This window comes from Dasypus novemcinctus, chromosome 9, assembly GCF_030445035.2.
Source record: "Dasypus novemcinctus isolate mDasNov1 chromosome 9, mDasNov1.1.hap2, whole genome shotgun sequence".
Classification (NCBI taxonomy): domain Eukaryota; kingdom Metazoa; phylum Chordata; class Mammalia; order Cingulata; family Dasypodidae; genus Dasypus; species Dasypus novemcinctus.
In genome coordinates this window covers 67,037,395-67,058,293 of record NC_080681.1, presented here as the reverse complement: position 1 = coordinate 67,058,293, position 20,899 = coordinate 67,037,395, and the positions used below count along the sequence as shown (strand labels likewise).

At 42.4% G+C, this 20,899-nt stretch overlaps 1 pseudogene; it reads left to right on the top strand.

Annotated features, from left to right (window-relative positions):
• Window positions 1-500: 500 nt before the first annotated feature.
• Window positions 501-19,828, top strand: LOC101431148 (large ribosomal subunit protein eL8 pseudogene; annotated as a pseudogene).
• The last annotated feature ends 1,071 nt before the right edge of the window (window positions 19,829-20,899 follow it).

Genomic DNA, 20,899 nt, shown 5'->3' with positions numbered 1-20,899 from the left:
GCTGGCTCCAACTCCCACAGCCTGATCTCCCAGCACTCCTTCTGCCACACTGTCTTCTCTGTCACAAGGAACCTTGCCGCATTTCTGGAACATGCCACATCCTTTCCCATTCTCTGTGTCCTGGCATGCATCATTGTCTCTACTTGGAATGCTCTCCCCTCTCTTCTCCAGCCAGGGAGCTTCTCATCCACCTCCTGCCTGGCCCTCCAGACCTCCTGTGTCTCTCCCACTACTGACCACAGCAGTCATCAGGTCATTTATATCGAGCCACACTTCATCAGAAACTCCCTGAGCACACATGCACCCAGGATCCACATATCCAGTCCAGGAACCTCAGACATGGGTTCAGGTTCAGAATGGCGAGGGCTGAGCACCCACCAAGAGTTTCCAGCGTAAACTGCTAGACTAACGTATAAAATGGGCATATCCTACCCATTAAGATCCCTGGTGAGCATCTAAGTGATCCAAACTCAACATGCACAGGATCCAGGTGAGCAGGGATGAATGAAGGACAGAACTATAGAGAGGACAATACCCTCCACCAGCAAAGCCAGGCGAGACTACGGAAAAGCGAGAGCAGAAAGAACTGTTACCTCGTCCCCTCTGTCCAGAGGAAGGTCATGATGAGACACAACGAGATAAAGAAGTGAGATGCCTGAGAGACTACAGAGAGATTTTCTGCTCATTCAATTTGAAAACTGACTTTCAGCTCAACCTTTTGAGGGAGGCAAGGCAGGCCTTACCATCCCCATTTTACCGAAGAGGGAACGGAGGCTCAGAGAAGTCACATGACTGCTAAAGTTATGATGTAAGGGGAAGAATTAAGAAGGAAATGTAGATTTTCTGGCTGCAGGTCACCGTTTTGCTCCTGCACTCAAGGGCACCACCAGCCTGTAAGGCGCTTTGTGTCACTTTGGAAATGGCGCTCCCTTCCTTCCTGGCGTGAGCAGGACGCACCCAAACGGCCGCTTGGCGAGCAGGGCTCTAGGTGGAATGTTCGCCTGTTTGTACCCCTGGTACAACCTACTGAGTCTAGAGGTGGCATTCTGCTCCACCCCACCATTCTGCTTTATTTCTGGGTCCCCTCCCTTTCCCCCCATTTGGAATCCTACCTCACTTCTGGATGCTCCTCAAGGAGGAACCCTGTGGTGCCAAGGCGACCGAGGTAGACCGTCTCAGGCAGGAGTCTGTGGTTAGGCTGTGCTTCCCAGGGGTTGGGCGGTTGGGTGTGTGGACAGCATCCATTACCAGGGTCCTGACTAAAGTGTCCCCCCAAAACTCATGTCCTCATGGAGTCCCTAGTCTATTTTAATGTCTTCCCTGTCACCAACGTCTTCTCTGGCAGCAAAGGACATCCTGTGATGCACTGCTTCACACAGTGTGCGTGTACCATAAATATTAAATGATGACAGGATATTTTTTTCAAAAAATTGAAAGTTCCACCTCTCAGGACTCTCCTCTGCTGTACATCTTTGCCAAGCGTGGGTTAAGACTGTCCATCTTTTAGCGAGAATCAGGGTTTGGAGATTAGTGAAGTGAGAATTGGTCAGGTTTAATGGCACAGATAATATTTTATTTTTATTTCAATTTTAATACACTATCAACATGCAATGAAGTAAGATATACGGCAACACTTGAGGAAGGAACTGCCCTCCAACTTATCTTCAGTTACCAATTTGGGACCAGTTTCTCAAGTTATTTTTCTGCCAGTCTTGAGAATCTCAGAAAATTTTGGCTTCATCAAAATGATATATTAGGAAGGGTAAAGGTCACCTTAAACTTTGCACAAGAAATCAGAGTAGTGTTTGACCATGACACTTGGAAATTTTTTCCCCAGATATAAGGAGCCAGGAAAAAGGAAAACTTCTTTTCTCTGAACAATGAACTTTCTTCATTCTCTTGTGGCATCCAAGATATTTATTTTGACCCCAGATGCCATTAGAATGTACAAATGGCTTAGTGAGCTAGGAAATGGTTCTAGCTGTAAAGACCCTCAGGATTGTAAGTCTTTATTTATGTCTGTGGTTCCACTAGATTGGACATCTCTTTGGACTGTATCTGATTCATCTTTGTATCTCTACCACCCAGCACACTGCCTGGCACATAGAAGGCATGTTTTGATGAACAACAATAACAATATTTTTCACCAGCTTTGGGTTTGCATTGAAATGGGCCAGACACTTTTTTGAGTTTTTTATGTGAAGCATTTCATGTTTACTATTCAGTAAAACATTGAGGGGTGGATATTATTATTCTTATTCCCATTTTAAAATTGAGAAAAACAGACTCCTAGTGGAGGTAAGTAATTTTCCTAAGATCACATATATAGTAAGTGTTGAGACCAGGATAGTGACTCAGGCTGTGTGTCTTCAGACAACTTACTGCTTCCTTCCATGTATGAAAGAAATAAGTCTCTGGTTTGCAGGAGACCTTAAGGGAGTTGCTCCTTTATTGAGTCAAATTTATTGAGCTCCCATTGTGTGTGCTAGAATGCTGGCACAAAGGTAGGGGATATAGCCTCTCCCCACCAAGTGAATTTACACTACAACTGGGAAGACAAGAAAAGAAAAGGCACTGATATTGAGAGCCTATTCGATGCTTCACATGTTCTCTGCCAGATATTTCTCACAACCACTGTATGAGGCCACTGAGGCTTAGAAAGTTACACTGATTGTCTAAGTTTGCATAGGTAGGAAATGATGGACCTGAGAGGCCCACCCAGGTCTGTCTGACTTCAAAGTACTCTGGAAACCTCTGCAAAATAGTCCAAGAGCAAGACATGAGTAAGAGATTCTTAACAGTCCACGCATGATTCGTCAGGGCGCAAACTTGCTCTTACTGGCCCTGATGTTGGGGCAATGATGAGGACAAGGGATGGGTTAGAGAGGCATGTGGGCATATGTACCAACTGATTGGTTATTTGCATATTCATAATTATCTTGTTTAACCTTCCCAACAAATCTAAGAGGAAGGCAGGGCTTAGATTTAGGAATCGAGGTTCTCAGCTGAGAGCAGTTTTCCCCACCAGGAGACAATTGACAAAGTCTGGAGACATTTTTGTTTGTCTTGCCTTGGTTAGGGGTGGTGAAAGGAGAGGTGGAGCTACTGGCATCTAGTGGGTAGAGGCCAGGGATGCCCCCAAACATCCTGCAATGCACAGGTCAGTGCCCTCCTCCCCCAAAGAACTTTCCTCTCCTGAATTTCAGCAGAGCTGCTGTGGAGAAACCCTGCCCTAGAAGACCGCACTGAGGTTTAGACATACTCTAGGTCACACTGCTAGTGAATGGCAGAACCAGGACTCACACTCAGACCTTCTGTCTCTATGCCAGGCAGGCGGCCTATGCCACCCTACTGTCCTCCCTTCGTTATGAAATAGGAAGTCTCATCTTAATTTGGGGAAAGAGGAAATGCTTGAAATGATGGTCAGAAAAAGATATTTCTAGCAGCTATATAAGGATTATACTAAAGCAAAAAGGAGGACTCAAATGGTTTCTGTCTTCCTAGGGTGCTCTCGCCTCTCCACATTGCCTGGATACATGGGCCCTGAGGTGTCCCTCTCTAGGTTCCTCCTTCCAGTAGAAGGCAAGCATTCTCTCACTCCTGAGCCCTCCCCAGGAATCACCCTCAGCTGAGGAGAGCCACCCATCCAACATCAAGCCCGCTGGTGGATGTCGTGTATAAAGCTTGACCCCCTTGCCAGGGCATTGGCTGAGTTTACCTTCTTCCTCTGCTTCGTGCTGAAGAAGTCCTTGTTCACTCAAAGACGTTGCTCCCCAAGAAGCCCCCTACACTCAACTCTCCACTGGAGTTTCTGCTTCCTAGAAAACCGGATCTAAGTCACTGGATAAAAATGATCATTTAAGGACTGTAAGGCTCACAACATAAACGTAAATGAAAAAAAAGCATAGCAAAAAGCTAAATATGTTTTATGACACCAATTATAAATAAAAGAGGACAGCATGCTGATTAAGAGCCTGAGTTCTGGAGAGAGACAAACCTGGGCTCAAATACAAGCGCCATCAATTACTAACTTGGTAACCTTGAAGAAATTATATAACTCTTTTGAGCTGCAGTCTTTTCATCTATAAAATGGGGAAATAATAATGCTTACTTCTTGGGTTGCCGTATTCGGAGTAAGTGACATGATGTATGTAAAATGCCTAGCACATTGTTTACTCTTTTAGGAAAAAAAGGTTGGAAGGTAATCTGCTAAAATATTAACACTCAATGTCTCTGAGTGTTGGGGTTATGTGTGATTTTTATTTTCTTTTTAATTCCCTGTATTTCCTAAAATTTCTACCATTAGCATATTATAAAGGACATTTTATGACAGCCTTTGCAGCATACATGGCTGTCCTGGTTTGAGTCTTTTGTGGACCCCAGAAAATTATGTTCTTAAGCTAACCCATTCCTGTGCACATAAACCTATCCTATGTGGGACCTTTTGGTTAGATTCAATTATGGGAACTTTTGATTAGATCTCTTTAGTTAAGGGCCTCTGATTAATTTGCTTGTGGGAACCAGGGTAGGACCCAATCTTTTTACTGGATTCTTATATAAACCAAGAACTGAAAGCAGAGACACAAAAGAAAGAGAAATATAAGCTTTTACTCTGTCATGAAAGAGATTCCAGGATCACCTACAGCCACAGAAAGACAGAGAAACCCAGAGAGGTTGAGAGAGAGGCTGGAGGCTAGAATCAGTGGAACAGCCCAAAGCTGAAGTGACAAGGCCCAGGGAGAGACAAGCCATTTGCCTGATTGCCCACAGCAGAGCTCAGGGAGAACGTGAACTGGAGGAGCAGGCAGGGATGGCATCATTTGCCTTTGTCAAGTGGCAGGAGTCTAGGACGACCAGCAGCTGACCTTTGGTGAGACAGCCTCACTGATGATGCCTTGATTTGGACATTCTCACAGCCTCCGAATTGTAAGATTTTACCCTAATAAATCCCCATTATAGGGAAACGGACTTTGGCCCAGTGGTTAGGGCGTCTGTCTACCACATGGGAGACCCGCGGTTCAAGCCCTGGGCCTCCTTGACCCTTGTGGGGCTGGCCCATACGCAGTGCTGATGCGCGCAAGGAGTGCCCTGCCACGCAGGGGTGTCCCCCGCGTAGGGGAGCCCCACGCGCAAGGAGTGCACCCATAAGGAGAGCCGCCCAGTGCAAAGGAGGGAGCAGCCTGCTGAGGAATGGCGCCGCCCACACTTCCCGTGCCACTGACGACAACAGAAGCGAACAAAGAAACAAGAAACAAGACGCAGCAAAAAGACACAGAAAACAGACAACCGGGGGAGGGGAGGGGAATTAAATAAATAAAAATAAATCTTAAAAAAAAAAAATCCCCATTATAAAAGCTAACCCATCTCTGGTATTTTTGCATTGGCAGCTTTTAGCAAACTCAACTGCCTGAGTTCCCATTGTTTTAGTTTGCCACAGGTTGCTTTCCATTTGGGATCATGTGGTTTCAGAGAAACTGGCTCCTTGTTCCTACCAGTGCTACCACTAGCAGAACTGATACTGATCCACTTGGCTTGTTTTGTTCCTGGTGGCTCTAGGAGTCGTCAGAAGTAGGTATGTGATGTAAGCTGTCCCAACCGGTGTGAGTCTTTGGGCTTTTGCATGTGTGATGGTTAGGCAAGGGGTAGACTGTGATGGTTAGGCTAATGTGTCAACTCAGTCAGGTAATTGTACCCAGTTGTTTGGTCAAGCAAGCACTGGGCTAAATGTAATACAAGGACATTTATGAACTTTAGTCATAGTGAGTTTACTGTGTAGATGACTGATTATATCTACAATCAACCAGGGAGAGTGCCATCATCAGTGAGTGATGTTTATCCAGTCAACTGAAGGCCTTAAAAGGGGAAGTGATTTCAGCATTCAGAGAGAATTTCCCAGCTCGTCTTGGACAGCCAAGGTCTCCTGGAACTCATCAAGGACCTTTACTGGACTTTCATTGGAGTCCCTGGTTTGCAGTCTGCCTGTGGAATCTGGACTTGTGGATCTCAATGGTCACATGAGACTCTTATGAAATCTCTTAGAGTTTACAGATATCGCCCATTGATTCTGTTTCCCAGAGAACTCTGACTAATACAGCATGGAATACAGGGACAATGGTGCACATGCTCTCACTTACTATAAAGGAGGAAGCAATTGTCTTGGGAGCCATAGTCACCTTGTGACCGCAAGTCAAGCCTGCCAGCAGGTTGAAGCTGATACCTTGGAAGGAAGAGAAGAGAAAGAAAGAAATCTTGTCCTTCATGATATTATTGACTCCATGGATCAAAACGTACCTTACATCTAATCTTTGGACTTTTCAACTACAAGAGTCAACAAATTTTCTTTTATTGTTCAAGTACATTTAAATTGGGTTTTCCATTACTTGCAACAGAAAGACTTTTGACACATTTGTGTTATCTCCATAATCAGAAGTTAACAATAAAACATATAAAAGTTAAAAGACACCACCCCTTCTATAGGGCTTGGGTCCAGTCCCTCTTCCATCCAGCAGCCATCACAGACTCTACTCATCCACATTGGTTCCTGGCCAGGGAATGGCTATAGTCCTTGTTGCATGGATGTTCCTCTGACATTAAGTAAACTCATGCTTTATAGTGCTATCTGTCCCAAGTGTATATATTTTGTCTTCCCAGTGAGTCAGAAAGTGCTTAAGAGTAGGAGGTTCATGTCTTAGAATTCTTTCATAAATTCCACAGTGCTATTTTCATAAATCCCATAGGATCATTTTTCTCAGGTTTCACACTTATGAAAAGTTTTGGTTTAGACTTTAACATTATCTCCAAAACAAGTGAAGCAAACAGTTGTACATTGTGTATTAAATATGTTAAGTTGTCAGTAAACACATTATTTTGTCAGTAAAACTGTTGACATATACAACAATTTCTATTATCCTATTTAGATCTTTCCCTCTCCCTCACCCTTTCCCTCTCCATTTCCCCCTGTCTCCTTCCCCCCTCCTCTTTCATATATATATATATATATAGCTCGCCAAAGATTGAAGATATCCTCAGTCCCTAGCACACTACCAAGGACAATAGTTACAAAATCATTGTGTTTTCAGAGCTTGAAGGACCCTTAAGTGGTCATCTAGCTCAATCCTTTCACTTTCTAATCAAAGAAACTGAGGCCCACACAATCAGAGGGACTTGTCCAGGCTGCACTGCCCATTGGTGGCAGAGCTAGGGTTTGAACCCAGGTCCAGGTCTGTTAGTTGCCCATTGAATTGACTAAAATCATACCAGTAGAATTACCTCCAAAGTGCTGTGCAAATTCACCTCGTAATATGCTCCACAGATGCTTCGATAAGAGTTTTACAGCAGATTCAAAGTTGTTAACTCATTTTTCAACTTGTCCATGGCCCCATATGATATAGAGCACTAGGCTGATATAGGAAGGGATTTTTCTCCACCAGTCAGTCTGGTGGCTTATTTCAGCCCCCAGAGTAGCAGTTAATCAGGTTTCAATGGACTTCAGCGTTTCACTCAGAACCTGTTGGCAATCCTAAAACTCTACTGATCCTGTCATCTCTGCAAAATGAGCTCTGGCTCTGACCCCATCCGTTTTCAGTTTTATTGAGGGGTCTCTTCAGAACAGTTCCTGCTGTAGCATTAATACGTACCTCAGCAGGGACCCCCTTCCTTACCCTGAGCTGCTCTCAGGGTACAAAATGAACTGTTCCAGCTCCCAGAGATTTAATAGCATCAAGGCAAGTTTTTAATGTGCTCTTTGTCTGTTAAGAGTTCCTCCCAGTGCCAGTCCAGTTCTTTTCATGAACAGAGCAGTGGTTATTTGGAGCTAGCAATACTCTTCTCTAGGGCTGTCAGACTCTGTCCAATTTTTTTTTTCCCTTACAGTTTTGCAGAAGATTCTCCTGTCTGGCCTCTTGATTTTTATCAGATCTGTTGAAACACTTCTGTGACCCTTCTGCTGCTTTCTATCCCAGCCTCATTCCCAAAGAAATCTAGCACAAATGACAATTAACAAACTGAATAACTGCTACATGCCCAACTCTGATCTAAGCAGATTATATCATTCAAACCCACAACCCCCTATGATAGGTATTATTGTCAGTCGTACTCAGTTGGGGAAACAGACACTTCAAGGAGCTTAAGTAACTGGAGCAAAGTCATACTATTAAGAAGTATAGGGGGAGCAGATGTGGCTCAAGCAGCTGGGTGCCTGCCTCCCATGTGGGAGGTCCTCAGTTTGGTTCCTGGTGCCTCCTAAAGAAGAAACGCAGACACAATGAGCTGATGCAATGAGTTGATGCAACAAGTTGACAAATTAGCAGACACAACAAACAGACACAATGAGCAGGGAGCAGATGTGGCTCAAGCAGTTGGGCACCCATCTCCTACATGGGAGATCCCAGGTTGAGTTCCCGGTGTCTTCTAAAGAAGATGAGAAGACACAACAAGCAGAGACAACAAGCAGACACAGTGAGCAGGCAGACGAGGTAGCCAACTCGGGAGGGAGTATAGGTAGCTCAATCCCAGGGTTGGAATTTACCACTGTACTATACTGCTTCTAAGTATAGGAAATTGATTCCCTTGGAGATTGTCTGCTCCCATCTTTTCTACCCATACACAAATGATCACCAACCCTATCCCCACAGCGGGGCAGTTTTATGCATTAGGTACTAAGGTCACAGTGCTTAGGAGCCATGGCTTTATATGAAAATGTATATAAGAATTTTTTTAAATTGCTCTCTTCAAAATATTAAAAGCATTGTAAATGGGCCGTACAAGGGATCCTTGTGAGATTGGAACTGCCCAGTATCTCCCCTCTACACATGTGATAAAATTGTATGGAATTTAATGCACACATACACACACAAATGAGTACAAGTAACACTGGGAAAATCTGAATAAGATGGTAGATTGTATTAATGGCAATGTCCTGGTTGTGATATTATACTACAGTTTTGCAAAATGTTACTATTGGGGAAACCAGACAAAGTGTTCGCGAGAGCTCTCTATGTTATTTCTTAAAACTGTATGTGAATCTACAATTATCTCTATTTTTTAAAATGAGGAGGGAAAAAAGAACATTGCAAATTAAAATTAGTATGTTTAATTAAATGCGTATAAATGTAATTATTATTAAGTCTATTATATTTATCTATATAAATTTACATCACAAGAAAATCTGAATAATTTTAAACAAATTTACTATTATAAAAGTCCTTTCAAATTTTGTATAGAAAAAAATTGCAAGTGATTTTTGGATGTGAGTCCATTGTAATATGTTTGGTATGAGGTGGATGCAACCTCCCAAATTAAGAATGTCTAGGGCCTAAAAATGTCTTAAAATTACCCTACTCGCTAACCCAGACCTCTTACCCTGCCACAAATCAAGTCTGTACACTCAAAATGGACTCAACAGTAATGATCTCTAAAATTGAGCCCCTGGTTACTCAAATCACCTTTTCTTTCTGTATTCTCTTAATTGCTAATGATCCAAAAGTTGGCAAAACCCTTTCTGACATTAAATATGTGTTAAAAAATGGTCATTCTCATTTCTGGAGGACTGGTGACCTCAGAATGGTAAGATTTGGGATTTTTTTTTTTATTTTCTTTATAATTTTCTGTATTTTATGATTTCTAATAATTGGGTGAAAGGGAAACTTTAAAGGGCAGCTCCAATGTTGCTAGGCATTAGAAGATTCCTTCACCTCAAATTCAGTGTGATTAATGTGACAAGTAAAGATTATGGCAAATGAAACTACACTAACACAGGAAGTATGAACATAGGAAAAGAAAATTTCAAATAGGTGTTAAAAAGTTCAACTTCCAAAGCAGATGTGGCTCAAGTGATAGGGCCTCTGCCTACCATATGGGAGGATCTGGGTTCAATCCCTGGGCCCTCCTGGTGAAAAAGAAGAAGATAAATTGTGCCTGCGTGGTGAGCCAGTGCCCGCATGGTGAGCTGAGTGCCTGCACAAATGCCCATGTGGCAAGCCAAGTGCCTGCACGAGTGCCCATGTGGTGAGTCAGTGCCCACATGGTGAGCTGAGTGCCCGTGCAGCAAGCTGAGTGCCCATGTGGTGAGCCAGTGCCCATGCAAGTGAGTCACACAGCAAGATGATGACGCAACTGAAAGAGAGATGAAGGGGAGAGGCAAGGTGAAGCACAGCAGAGACCAGGAACTGAGGTGGCATGGCTGACAGGGAACCTCTATCCACATTAGAGGTCCCCAGGATGGAATTCTGATGAATCCAAAGGAGAAAGATGAGAAGAGAAGACCAAAAGAGAAATAGATACAGAAGATCACACAGTGAATTGACAAGACAGCTGAAACAGCAGGATGCGGGGGGGGGGGGGGGTGCATATTTTAATCAACAGATTGTTGAAGATTAAAGAAAATTATAATACCCAGGGTTGGTGGGAATGCAGGAAGTTTGGTACCACTGGTAGAAGTGTAGATTCTTACAATCCTTTGGTAGTAATTTAGTAGTATGTGCCAAGAACCTTAAAAACTGTTTTACCCTTAGATCAAATCTTTTCTTTCTAAGATTTACCCAAGGAAAGAATAGAACTCAAAAATATTTATATAAAGATACTGTAACAATGTATATAAGGAATTGCAAAGTTCTTGATAACAGAATAAAAGGAAATAACCTAAAATGTCCAATAGCAGAAGAATGGCTAAATAAACTATTATACATGAATACTATGAGATACTGCACAGCACATTAAAAGATGATAATTTAAAAGGATGCTTAAAGACATAGAAAGATATTTACTTTATTTGTTAAAAAGAAAAAAGGAGATTACAGAACAAGATCAGTATGGTTCCATTTACATACATACGCTCTCTACATATATACATACACACATATGCACACATTAACATAGGAAATAGAAATTTTGGTTATACACCAAAATGGCAAAGATGATATTTTTTGAGTGGTGTAATTAAAGAGGATTGTTTTCATTTAATTTATATATATATATTCTAAAAAAGCATGGAGAATTGAAAATGTAAGTAAAACCCAAAATCTTTAAAAATTAATTAACAAACAAGATGTGTATTTGAGTGCCTTCTGAATAGATCAGCATTTACCTTTGGAGAACAGTTACAGACATGAGGTCAAAAGAAGTATGAATGTGCAATATATAAAATAGAGCTAATAGTATCATTTTTGTCCACTGAATATTGCTGTTTGAGGAAAAGAAAAGTAGTTGCAAGGTGATTCTTTGGAACCACGTCTGTGTTATTGTTGCTGTTATTGCATATTGCACTTGAAAATATGCTGTCCTTTGTATGGAAAAGATAGTATCACCAAGGAAGTTTTTCTGTTGTGTTTTGTTTTGTTTTTCTGTTTAGGAAAACCATTTTTTTTTTCTTGATGCACTTTTTTATATAACAATGAGTCTGGTAACCACATGATCATCTCAATAGATGCATTTGGCAAAATGCAACATCCTTTTGTGATAAAAAGCACCTAGCAAGCTAGAAATACAAGGGAACTTCCTCAACTTGATAAAGGACTTCTGCAAAAAACACACAAGTAACATCATACTTAATAGTGAAAGACCAGAAGCTTTCCCCTTAAGTTCAGGAAGAAGATAAGGATGTCTACTCGTACCACTTTTACTCAACATTGTATTGGGGGTGTCTACCTAGGGCAATTAAACAAGAAAATGGAATAAAAGGCATCCAGAATGGGAAGGAAGAACTGAAACTATTTATATTGCAGATGACATGGTAGTTTTACAGAAAATCCCAAAGAATCCACACAAAAATATTAGGGCTAATAAATGAGTTGAGCAAGGTTCAGGATGCAATGTGAATACGCAAAAGTCAGCTGTATCTCTGTACCCAGAAATAAACAATCAGAAAATTTAAATTAAGAAAACAATTCCATTTACAATAGCACCAAAAAGAACAAAATATTTAAGAATAAATTTAACAAAATAAGTGCAAGATGTATACCCCGAAACTATAAAATATTATTGAAAAAAATTAGAGAAGACCTAAATAAATGAAAAGATAACTCATTTTCATGGATTGGAAGACTCATATTGTTAAGTAGTAATACTCTCCAAGTTGGTCTACAGAGTCAATGCACTCCCTTTCAAATCTTTGTGGAGTAAAGGACAAGCTCATCTTAAAATTCATAGAGAAATACAAGGGACCCAGAAGAGCCAAAACAATCTTTAAAAAGAAAAAAACTCTGGAGGACTCATACTGGCTGATTTCAAACTCAGTCCCAGTGTCAGTACCAGCTAGACAGACCCCAGTCAGATGATCTTGGTGGGCACACTTGTCCTGGAAGCTGCAGTCCCAGGCAGCCAGAGCCCAGCGCAGTAGCGAGCTGTGCGGCCACTTGCAAAGCCCTGAGCAAAAGTATACAGGTAAAGGATGGAGGAATGAGGCTGGGTGGTTAACTTAGACATGCTCTAAGTTCTGCAACAAAATTTCCCCACAAGCTCTAAACTTCCTTCTTGACTTCTTGAAGATGAACTCAGCACCTAGCCTCACTTTGGTCTCTTTTTATTTAAGGTACCAACCAGCCATTGATACTCACTTACACAATGCTTCCTCTGTAATGGTCCTTTTTTTTCTTCTTCGTAATTATCTTTTTATTACTAATAGAAATAGAGATTTTAAAGATTTTATTCTAAAATTTAGCCAATAAACTTAAGTGTTTCTCAGAAAAATCAGCCCTGGAGTGCTGTCATCAACACTTCCCCAGCATTTGTCAATACTTTACCTTTACCTTCATTAAAGAAGCTAAAGATTTTTTTATCACCCACGCAGCACCAACCCAGTCTGTACTGGCTCCCAATTTTCTTGACTGTGAATCTCACTTAATTCTATTTCTGTGATCTCCAGGCCTGTGGAAGAAAGAGCTGGAGCCAGGTTCCCAGCTTTCCCTATGTGGGTTAAGGATCACCTGTTTTACTAATAATTGTTGTCTTTGGTAACTTCAACTTGAAGAGTAACAAAAGGTATAAATCACCCCCAAGGCTCTTAATTACTCCCATTAACAGTTGCTTTGTTATCCTGGATGTGGAGCAGTTTCACTGCACTGTGAGTATACACAGTGAGTACTGAGGTACAAGCCTGGCCTCAAGCCAGGAGTTAAAATAAGTTATGCTAAATGGATGGCTCAATTGTTCCCCTGGACTCTGTCTAGGTTTGAGGGCTTGGGTCTAAGCTCACGCTACAGGAGTGGGGATCTGTGCATCTTCCAGGTCCTTGTGTGTTACTTGTCTTGTGTCATGTTTATTTTAGTTTTCTAATCTCTCTTATTTTTCCTTCTAGTGTCACCATTTTCTTCCCCCCCTCCTTATCTTACCCTGTGCCACTACAAATCTTAGTCTTCTTCCATACAGTCTGTAATCAGCAAAAACTAGAGTTGTAAAATTTAGGAGGAAATTCCAAAAAAGCGAACAAGTCACATGGCTGGTCTTTTGAGCTGGAAATCTGAAGACTCTTTCAGCCCTCCTCTTCAACCACCTGCCACTGTGCCCAGGTTGAGTCACTAGGATGAACCAAATCTCATGGCCCCAACCTCCCCTCAAGCCCCCACCAGCTCCCATTATGAACTGTGATCCTTAAGAGCACAGGCTTTGGACAGTAGTAGACTAGTCTGGGGTCAGCCTTTGGAAGAGAAAACACTTCCTCACTGTGTGTACTTGCACAGATCACTTACACACACTGAGCCTCAGATTCCCCCCATGTTCCCACCTCATAGATCAGGTCAATTAGATGAAATGATACATGGAAGCACTTAACAGAGCATATCATAAAGTAAGTTCTTAACAAATGGGAGCTGTCACCCTGAGGATGGTGTTGTGGTCATCAGAAAAGCATGCCCTCTGCTGTCATGCCCCTTGTGGCTCCTCAAGCTGTTTCTTCAGTTAAGAATGTTCTCTGACCCCCAATCATCCTGCCTATCAGAATCCTGATCAAAGGCCCCAACTTCCTTCACCAGCATCCTGCCACCAATAGGCTGATCTCCTCTGTCCTCTCCATCTACAACCTCAGAACTTAGGCTGAGTCTTCTGAAAGGACCTTCCTTCATTCTGCATTGAATTCTGTCCCCCCCACTGGTTGTAAACTTTTCGAGGACAGGGATTACACCCTAAGTGTTTGTGTAAGGAATAAAAAGTGAAGACATAAGTAAGTCCAAGAAGCCACTTAGAAATGATGAAACTTTTCCATATCCTGAAGGATCAAGAGTCTCGGAACTGCTACCTAATAGGAAGGGCCACAGAGACATTAAAGAATTCATCCTCTGAACAAAAATTTGCTCTTTTCTTCCTTCCCTTTTGCAAGGAGTCCAGATCTCCTGGCAATTCCCTTTTCATTTAATTGTCCATCACTGGATCACAGGACTACCTCTCCATCAGGAGCCAACTCCACCTATCCCTGAGCTCAAGGGATCACCACTGGACACATGAGAAAAAAATCCAGGTTCTATTAGTGGAGATGAAGGGGGAAACAGCTTCTGGGTAACTACTGAAGTGTGCAATATACATGAGACCTAAATAAAAGGGAAAGGGAGTAATATAAGTCATTTCTCTCTCTCCACATACACACTTTCACAGACACGAAAGAAAGACTAGGATGAACATCACAATCTTAAGTGTTTTTTTGAGGTGTGAGATTTTGGGCGATGGTAATTTTATTTATTTTTTCTTTCTGTAATTTCCATAGTCCCTCCAATAGTATGTATTATTATTATAATTAGAAAAGAAGTCAAGAAAGAGCCCTATGGGAGGAGTTACATGCTGAAACCATAAACCCAGATTCCCTAGAACAGTTCTAATTTCAAATATTTGATTTCACTGACCCCAGAGTCTACTCTTGTCACCTGTTAAGCCACAGTCACAGTGAGAAGCTCCTCTGTCACCCTGACTCACTTAGAAAAACATGCCTTGGAGAGGGAGCTCTGGGTCGTGGTAGGTCCCAGCCTGAACACCTGTTGCAGCTCCAGTTGTACTGGCCAACGCTGGAATACTCTACCAAGGTGTCTTTGTTTTTCAGGACTGCTATGACAAATCCCACACACTGGGTTGGCTTGAACAACAGAAATTTATAGGCTCACAGTTTTGGAGATGAGAAGTTCAACATCAGCAGGGCCATGTTTTCTCCAAAGTCATAGTGTTCTGGCAATCCTGGGTCACAGGGTGGTCTTTCTTTCCTTGTGTCTGCTCCTCTGATTTCTGCTGATCCTTGCTTCTGTTTTGGTGCCCAACTTCTTTTGCTTATGAAGACTCCAGTCATATGGATTAAAGCCTACCCTGATTCAGTTTGGCCTCATCTGAACAGAATTGCAGAAGATCCTATTCACAAAGAAGTCCACACCTTAACCAGTAGCGACTTCAAGGGTTTTCTTACAAATGGGTTCATACCCACAGGATGGGGTTAGGACCTGAACATGTCTTTATGGAGAATATGATTCAGATTCAGGTTTGATGCAGGTCTTGTAGCACAAAGTCGCACAGGACTCAAGATCCCATCTTCACTGCCACCACCACCATCACTTGGGGAACTCTTGCTACTTCCCGGGAAATAATACCAAATGCCTGCATTATGTCACTCAACCTCACCACACCCCTGAGGTAAAAACGATTATTTTTTCCATTTAACAGAGAAGGAAACAGAAACTTAGAAAAGTTATCACCAGAGAAGCCATTCTCTCCACCATATTTAAAGCTGTTCATGAGAGAAAGATACAGACAATTGGATTAAGACTCTAATCTGTGAAAACAAACTCTGAAAACAGCCATAAAAAGAGATCAAGTTTTTTGTTTTTTTAAAAGTGATTGCCAAGCTAAGGTCAGTCAAAAGGAGACAAAATATTTCTATGCTTCTACAACCCATGAATGTGAACCCAGTCGGACTGACAGGGGGCAAAAAGATGACAGAAAAAAATGTTGACAGTTGGAAGTCATTCTTTCCAAAACTTAAAACCTGATTGGAACTTGAGACGTGATTCTGCACACCCTGAGTGAAGAGAGCGCTGGCTGGGAGGCAAAGACCCTAAATTAACACCTTGTCCCTAATTATTTAATCATTATTTTCCTAACAAAGATACAGCATGTGTGGGATCTCTCGTGCCCCTTTCACAGCTTTATTTTTGTCGTTGCTGAGTTTTATTTCATGAGTCAGGCTAAGGTGAAACTGTAATTCAGTCTAAATGCTATATGTTACAGGCAAGTTGCTTATAATATATGGTCTCAGGAATTTTGGGAAACTTGTCTTTAGGTGTTATTGGCACAAAGTAACAGCCTAGAGTTTGGTCTTCTGGATGTAAAAGACAAATAAAGCTTCCTGTGACTTGACAACTTATAAAAGTTAACTCTGCCACAAAATATGTGAACAAAAAGAAGGCTCTGAAATCTTTTCCTAGTCCTGGAGTAGGAGAACCAGAGAAAGCTTTAAGAATGCAGACACTATGAGAGTATGAACAGGAAAGTGTCAAGATTTCTCATTTAAAGTAAAGTGTATATGTGTTATGTATAATCATCACCTTCTTGAGTTGTAAAGCTGGATCAAGTTCATCCTTAAGGTTTCTCAAGCTCCAGTTCAAGTTCCCATTCCCCATGCAAGGAGCCTGGGACTTTCTCCTCCACATATTAAGCACAGGGTTTAATCCACCGGGTAGTGGTGACTGCTGGGGAAGTCTCGGATACACCTAGCAGCCATCTCAGAGCCCTCACCTACCCCGCCCCTTTCTATTATGTGCACGTTTCAGTGTATTTCCACTCTGCAGCCCAGGGGAGACATTAGGTCTAATGGGATGACCCGACCAAACCTTAAACACCGGGAGCCAACAGTCCAGCTGCTTATCAGGGCAGGAAATCCTCAGTGGCAGGGCCCCTCCTCCTTGAGCCATTTAAATACCCCACCCTCGGGCAGCACAAATATGTCTCTCCAGTCCAATCCAGACATCCACAACCCTGACCTGAGCAGCTGGCCTCCCCAGGAGACTAGCCGCAATGAATTGTCTGCTTTTTTTGGACCCTTTGTGTTGTGTAAATAATAAAGCGGTCATTTGCTGTGGGTCTTTGTTGTACCTACACCTGTGTTCCCACAACGTACCATGTAGCAACTGGCTCCACAGAGAACCAGTCCCTGCCCTCAACAAGTCCACAATTTAAATCAGAAGGAAGGTATTAAACAAGTAATTACGGTAATTACACAGCTAACTGATTGCCTTTTGAAGAGTGCCTTGAAGGCATGCAACAAGGGTATCAAACCAAGTCAGTGGGGTTGGGGATGCTTTCCCTGAAGAAAGAATTTATTAAGAAACTTTAAGAATGAGGAACTTTGGGCAGGGGAAGGTATATTTTCAGGTTGTGGGGCAGGGTTTGACGGAGGGAAGCTAAGCATATTTCTGCACCTAGGAAAACGGTTTAAGGCAGGTGGGAGAAACGGAAAAGCGGATTTGACTGCAACACTAAGAGAAAGAGGGAGGTGGAAAGAGATGCAGCTGGAGAGGTGGGCAGGGACAGATTCTATTTGAACGTTATCCTAAAAGCAGTGGACAGCCACCGAAGGAATTTAAGCAGATGAATGATGGTGTCATCTCTCATTGTATTCCCAGTACCTAGATCAGTGCATAAAACATCATGGGTGGCTCATTTGAGAAAGGAGGAAGGAAAAAAAATGAAAAATTGTGGACACACTCTTTCACTCGGATACACATTATGGAATGAGTGGAATTCCAGTTGTTTGAAATTGGTAAGGTACCTCTCAATAATTCATTTTCTGGATGAAATCAAGGTTGCAATCATCATCACCATCATCCATTATCATTCAAAGAATTATTTTCTCCGAAATAAATAACAAAACATATCTGTTTGTTAGCAAGTGTATAATTTCAAATTAGAACATTTTCTTCTCAATTTTCTGTGCTGCACATTTGGGGGTCACTTTACACTCCATGCTTGCCAGGTCTCAAAATTTATGTGTATCTCCTCATGAGAGATATAAAACTCAACAGCAACTTTACTACTAATGATGAGAGGTATTGGTTTTTATTTGTATCCATTGCTTTTTAATGACCTCAATAGCTTTAGCACTTCCCCTAGCCTAGACAAAGGAATATTGATTTTCCTCTTTCTTTTTCCCCCCTGCCAGTGAAATCTTGCTAAAGGTGTGGCTCAGCTAACCTGACTATTTTGGCATTCCCCTCTCCAGCCCCCATGGTTCAGCTGGGACTCTGGACGAGTAACAGATATTCTAAGAATGACGTGCTCTCCTTGTTGGCAATGGTAGTTTACTTCTGTTCAGGGTCTGAGAAGGCTTTTTTTTCTGTTTTTGGTTAATGTTCTGTTTGGACAGACAGAAAACGTGATCAAGTCTCATTTCACTAACAAGGCAAAAATATTTCTTTAAGAGAACTAGGAGGGAGATTGAGAGTGTTGCCATACTTAAAATTTGAATAAAGATTTTGGAAAGGGAATAAAGGAAACAGGACAGCAAATTGACTAGGCTGTGGATAGCTCTCAGAAGGGGTGTCCAGGTTCCCCAGAGGTACTAAGGAGGGTGCTCTGCGAGTCTGTGGGCAAAGCATCCTCCTTGTATTTTCAGAACTGAGAGGCTGTGCACCCTACAGTCGATGATTAGTAAATGTGTGTTGAGTGGGATGGATTGAGGAAAAGGTAGGTGGTTTCCAAGGACTACCATAACAATATACCACAAACGGGGTGGCCTAAAATGACAGAAATTTATTGTCTCACAGTTCTGGAGACCAGAGTCTGAAATCAAGATGCCCGCAGGGTTGGTTCCTTTTGGGGGCTCTCTCTGTGGGAGAAACTATCCCATGCCTCGCTCCTGGTGTCTAGTGTTTGCTGGCAACCCTCAGATTTGCTCAACTTGTAGCTGCAGCACTCCAATCTCTGCTGCCATCCTCACATGGACCTTTGTCTTTGCTGTGTATATTCTAAATCTCCCACGTCTTTCTCTTTTAATGACACCAGCCATCGGATGTAGAGCCTGCCCTAATCCAGTTTGACCCCATATTAACATGATTATATTTGCAACGACCCTATCTCCAAATGAGGTCACATTTACAGGACTGGTGTATCCTTTGGGGGGTGCAGTTCCACCCACTGCAAATAGATAACTAGGTAAATAAACAAATCCAAATTAACTTTCCCCAGTTGCCCAAGATGCCAAAAGGAAGTAAGTTCCCTCTTTTAGAAAAGGCCCAAGAACTTTGGCATTGGATAGGACATCCAGCCCAGAAGGGACCTCACCCACTTTGTCAAATGGCTCCACTACATCCGGCTGCAGTGGCAGAGGGCCATCCTCCACAAGCAGCTGAAAGTGCCCCCCGTTCACCTGGGCCTTGGACCGCCAAATAGCCATGCAGTTACACAAAGTTGGCCCACAGTACAGGCCAGAGGCAAAGCAGAAGAAAGCTACTGGCAAAAAGAACAGCTCCACCAAGAGGCTGTGCTTCAAGCAGGGGTCAACACTGTCACCACCTTGTGGAAAACAACAAGGCCCAGCTGGTGGTGATTGCACAAGACATGGACCCAATTGAGCTGGTTGTCTTCCTGCCCATAAAATGGGGTTTCCTTACTGCATCATCAAGGAAAAGGCCAGGCTGGGACGGCTCATCCACAGAAAGATCTGTACCACAGTCACCTTCACACAGGTCACTTGGAAGACAGAGGAGCCCTAGCTAAGCTAGTGGAAGCTACTAGAACCAATTACAACAGCAGATATGATGAGATCCACCATCACTGGCGAAGCAAAGTCTTGGGTCCCAAATCCGTGGCTCACACTGCCAAGCTGGAGAAGACAAAGGCTAAAGACCTTGCCACTAAACAGGATTAAGTGTACACAGCTGACTCTTCTGTACATAAAAATAAAAGTTATCTTTCAAAACAAAGCAAAACAATACAAAACAATACAAATTAATACATTTTGACCAATCCATATTGAAAAGGGGATAAATCACCAACATCTAAAAATTATTTTATCCTTATGCTATCAGCTGGTGTATTAGCCAGGGTTCTCCAGGGAAACAGAATCAACAAGAGATATCTGTCAATAGTAGCGATTTTATAAGAGTCTCTCACGCAGTCGTGGGGATGCACAAGTCCAGTTTCTGCAGGCAGGCTGCAACCAGGGGCTCCAATGAAAGTCCAGTGAAGGTTCTTGATGAGTAGTGGAAGATGTTGGCTGTCCAAAGACGAAACGGGAAATTCTCTCTCAATGCTGGAATCACTTTCCCTTTTAAGGCATTCAACTGATTGGGTTAAGTGTCACTCATTGCTGATGGCAGTCTCCTTGATTGATGTAATTGTAATCGGCTATCTATGATTTACCATTGCAGTAAAGTCAATTGTGACTAAAGTCCATAAATGCCCTTGTATTACAGTTAGCCCAGTGCTTGCTTGACCAAACATTTGGGCACAATTACCTGGCCAAGTTGACAAAATAGTCTAACCATCACAGCTGGTTAGGAGGTACCAGGACCTGTGGGGCATGGGGAGGGTAGGGGTTTCATGAAGATACTTTAGGTCAAGAGTTGGCAACCTACTGTCCACCGGCCAGTCACTTGTTTTTGTAAATAAAGTCTTGTTGTAACACAACCACATCCATTCATTTATAGGTTGTCTATGGCTGCTTTTAGCTCTAATGACAGAGTTGAATAGTTGTGTCAGATGATCACAAGCCTAAAATATTCACCTTCTGGACCTTCACAGAAAAGGTTTGCCCACTCTTACTTAAGGTCAAATCCAGGGAGAGCTACGTGGACAGGATCTGGAGTTGTGGGCTTCTCAAGAGAGTCAGAAATGTGATGCTGAATCTCAGACACATGAAATGTTAGAAATGGAAGGGTTCACTGGACCCATCTCTTCAGCATCAGGAGAGAAGACTTGGGACCAGAGAGGAAAAACA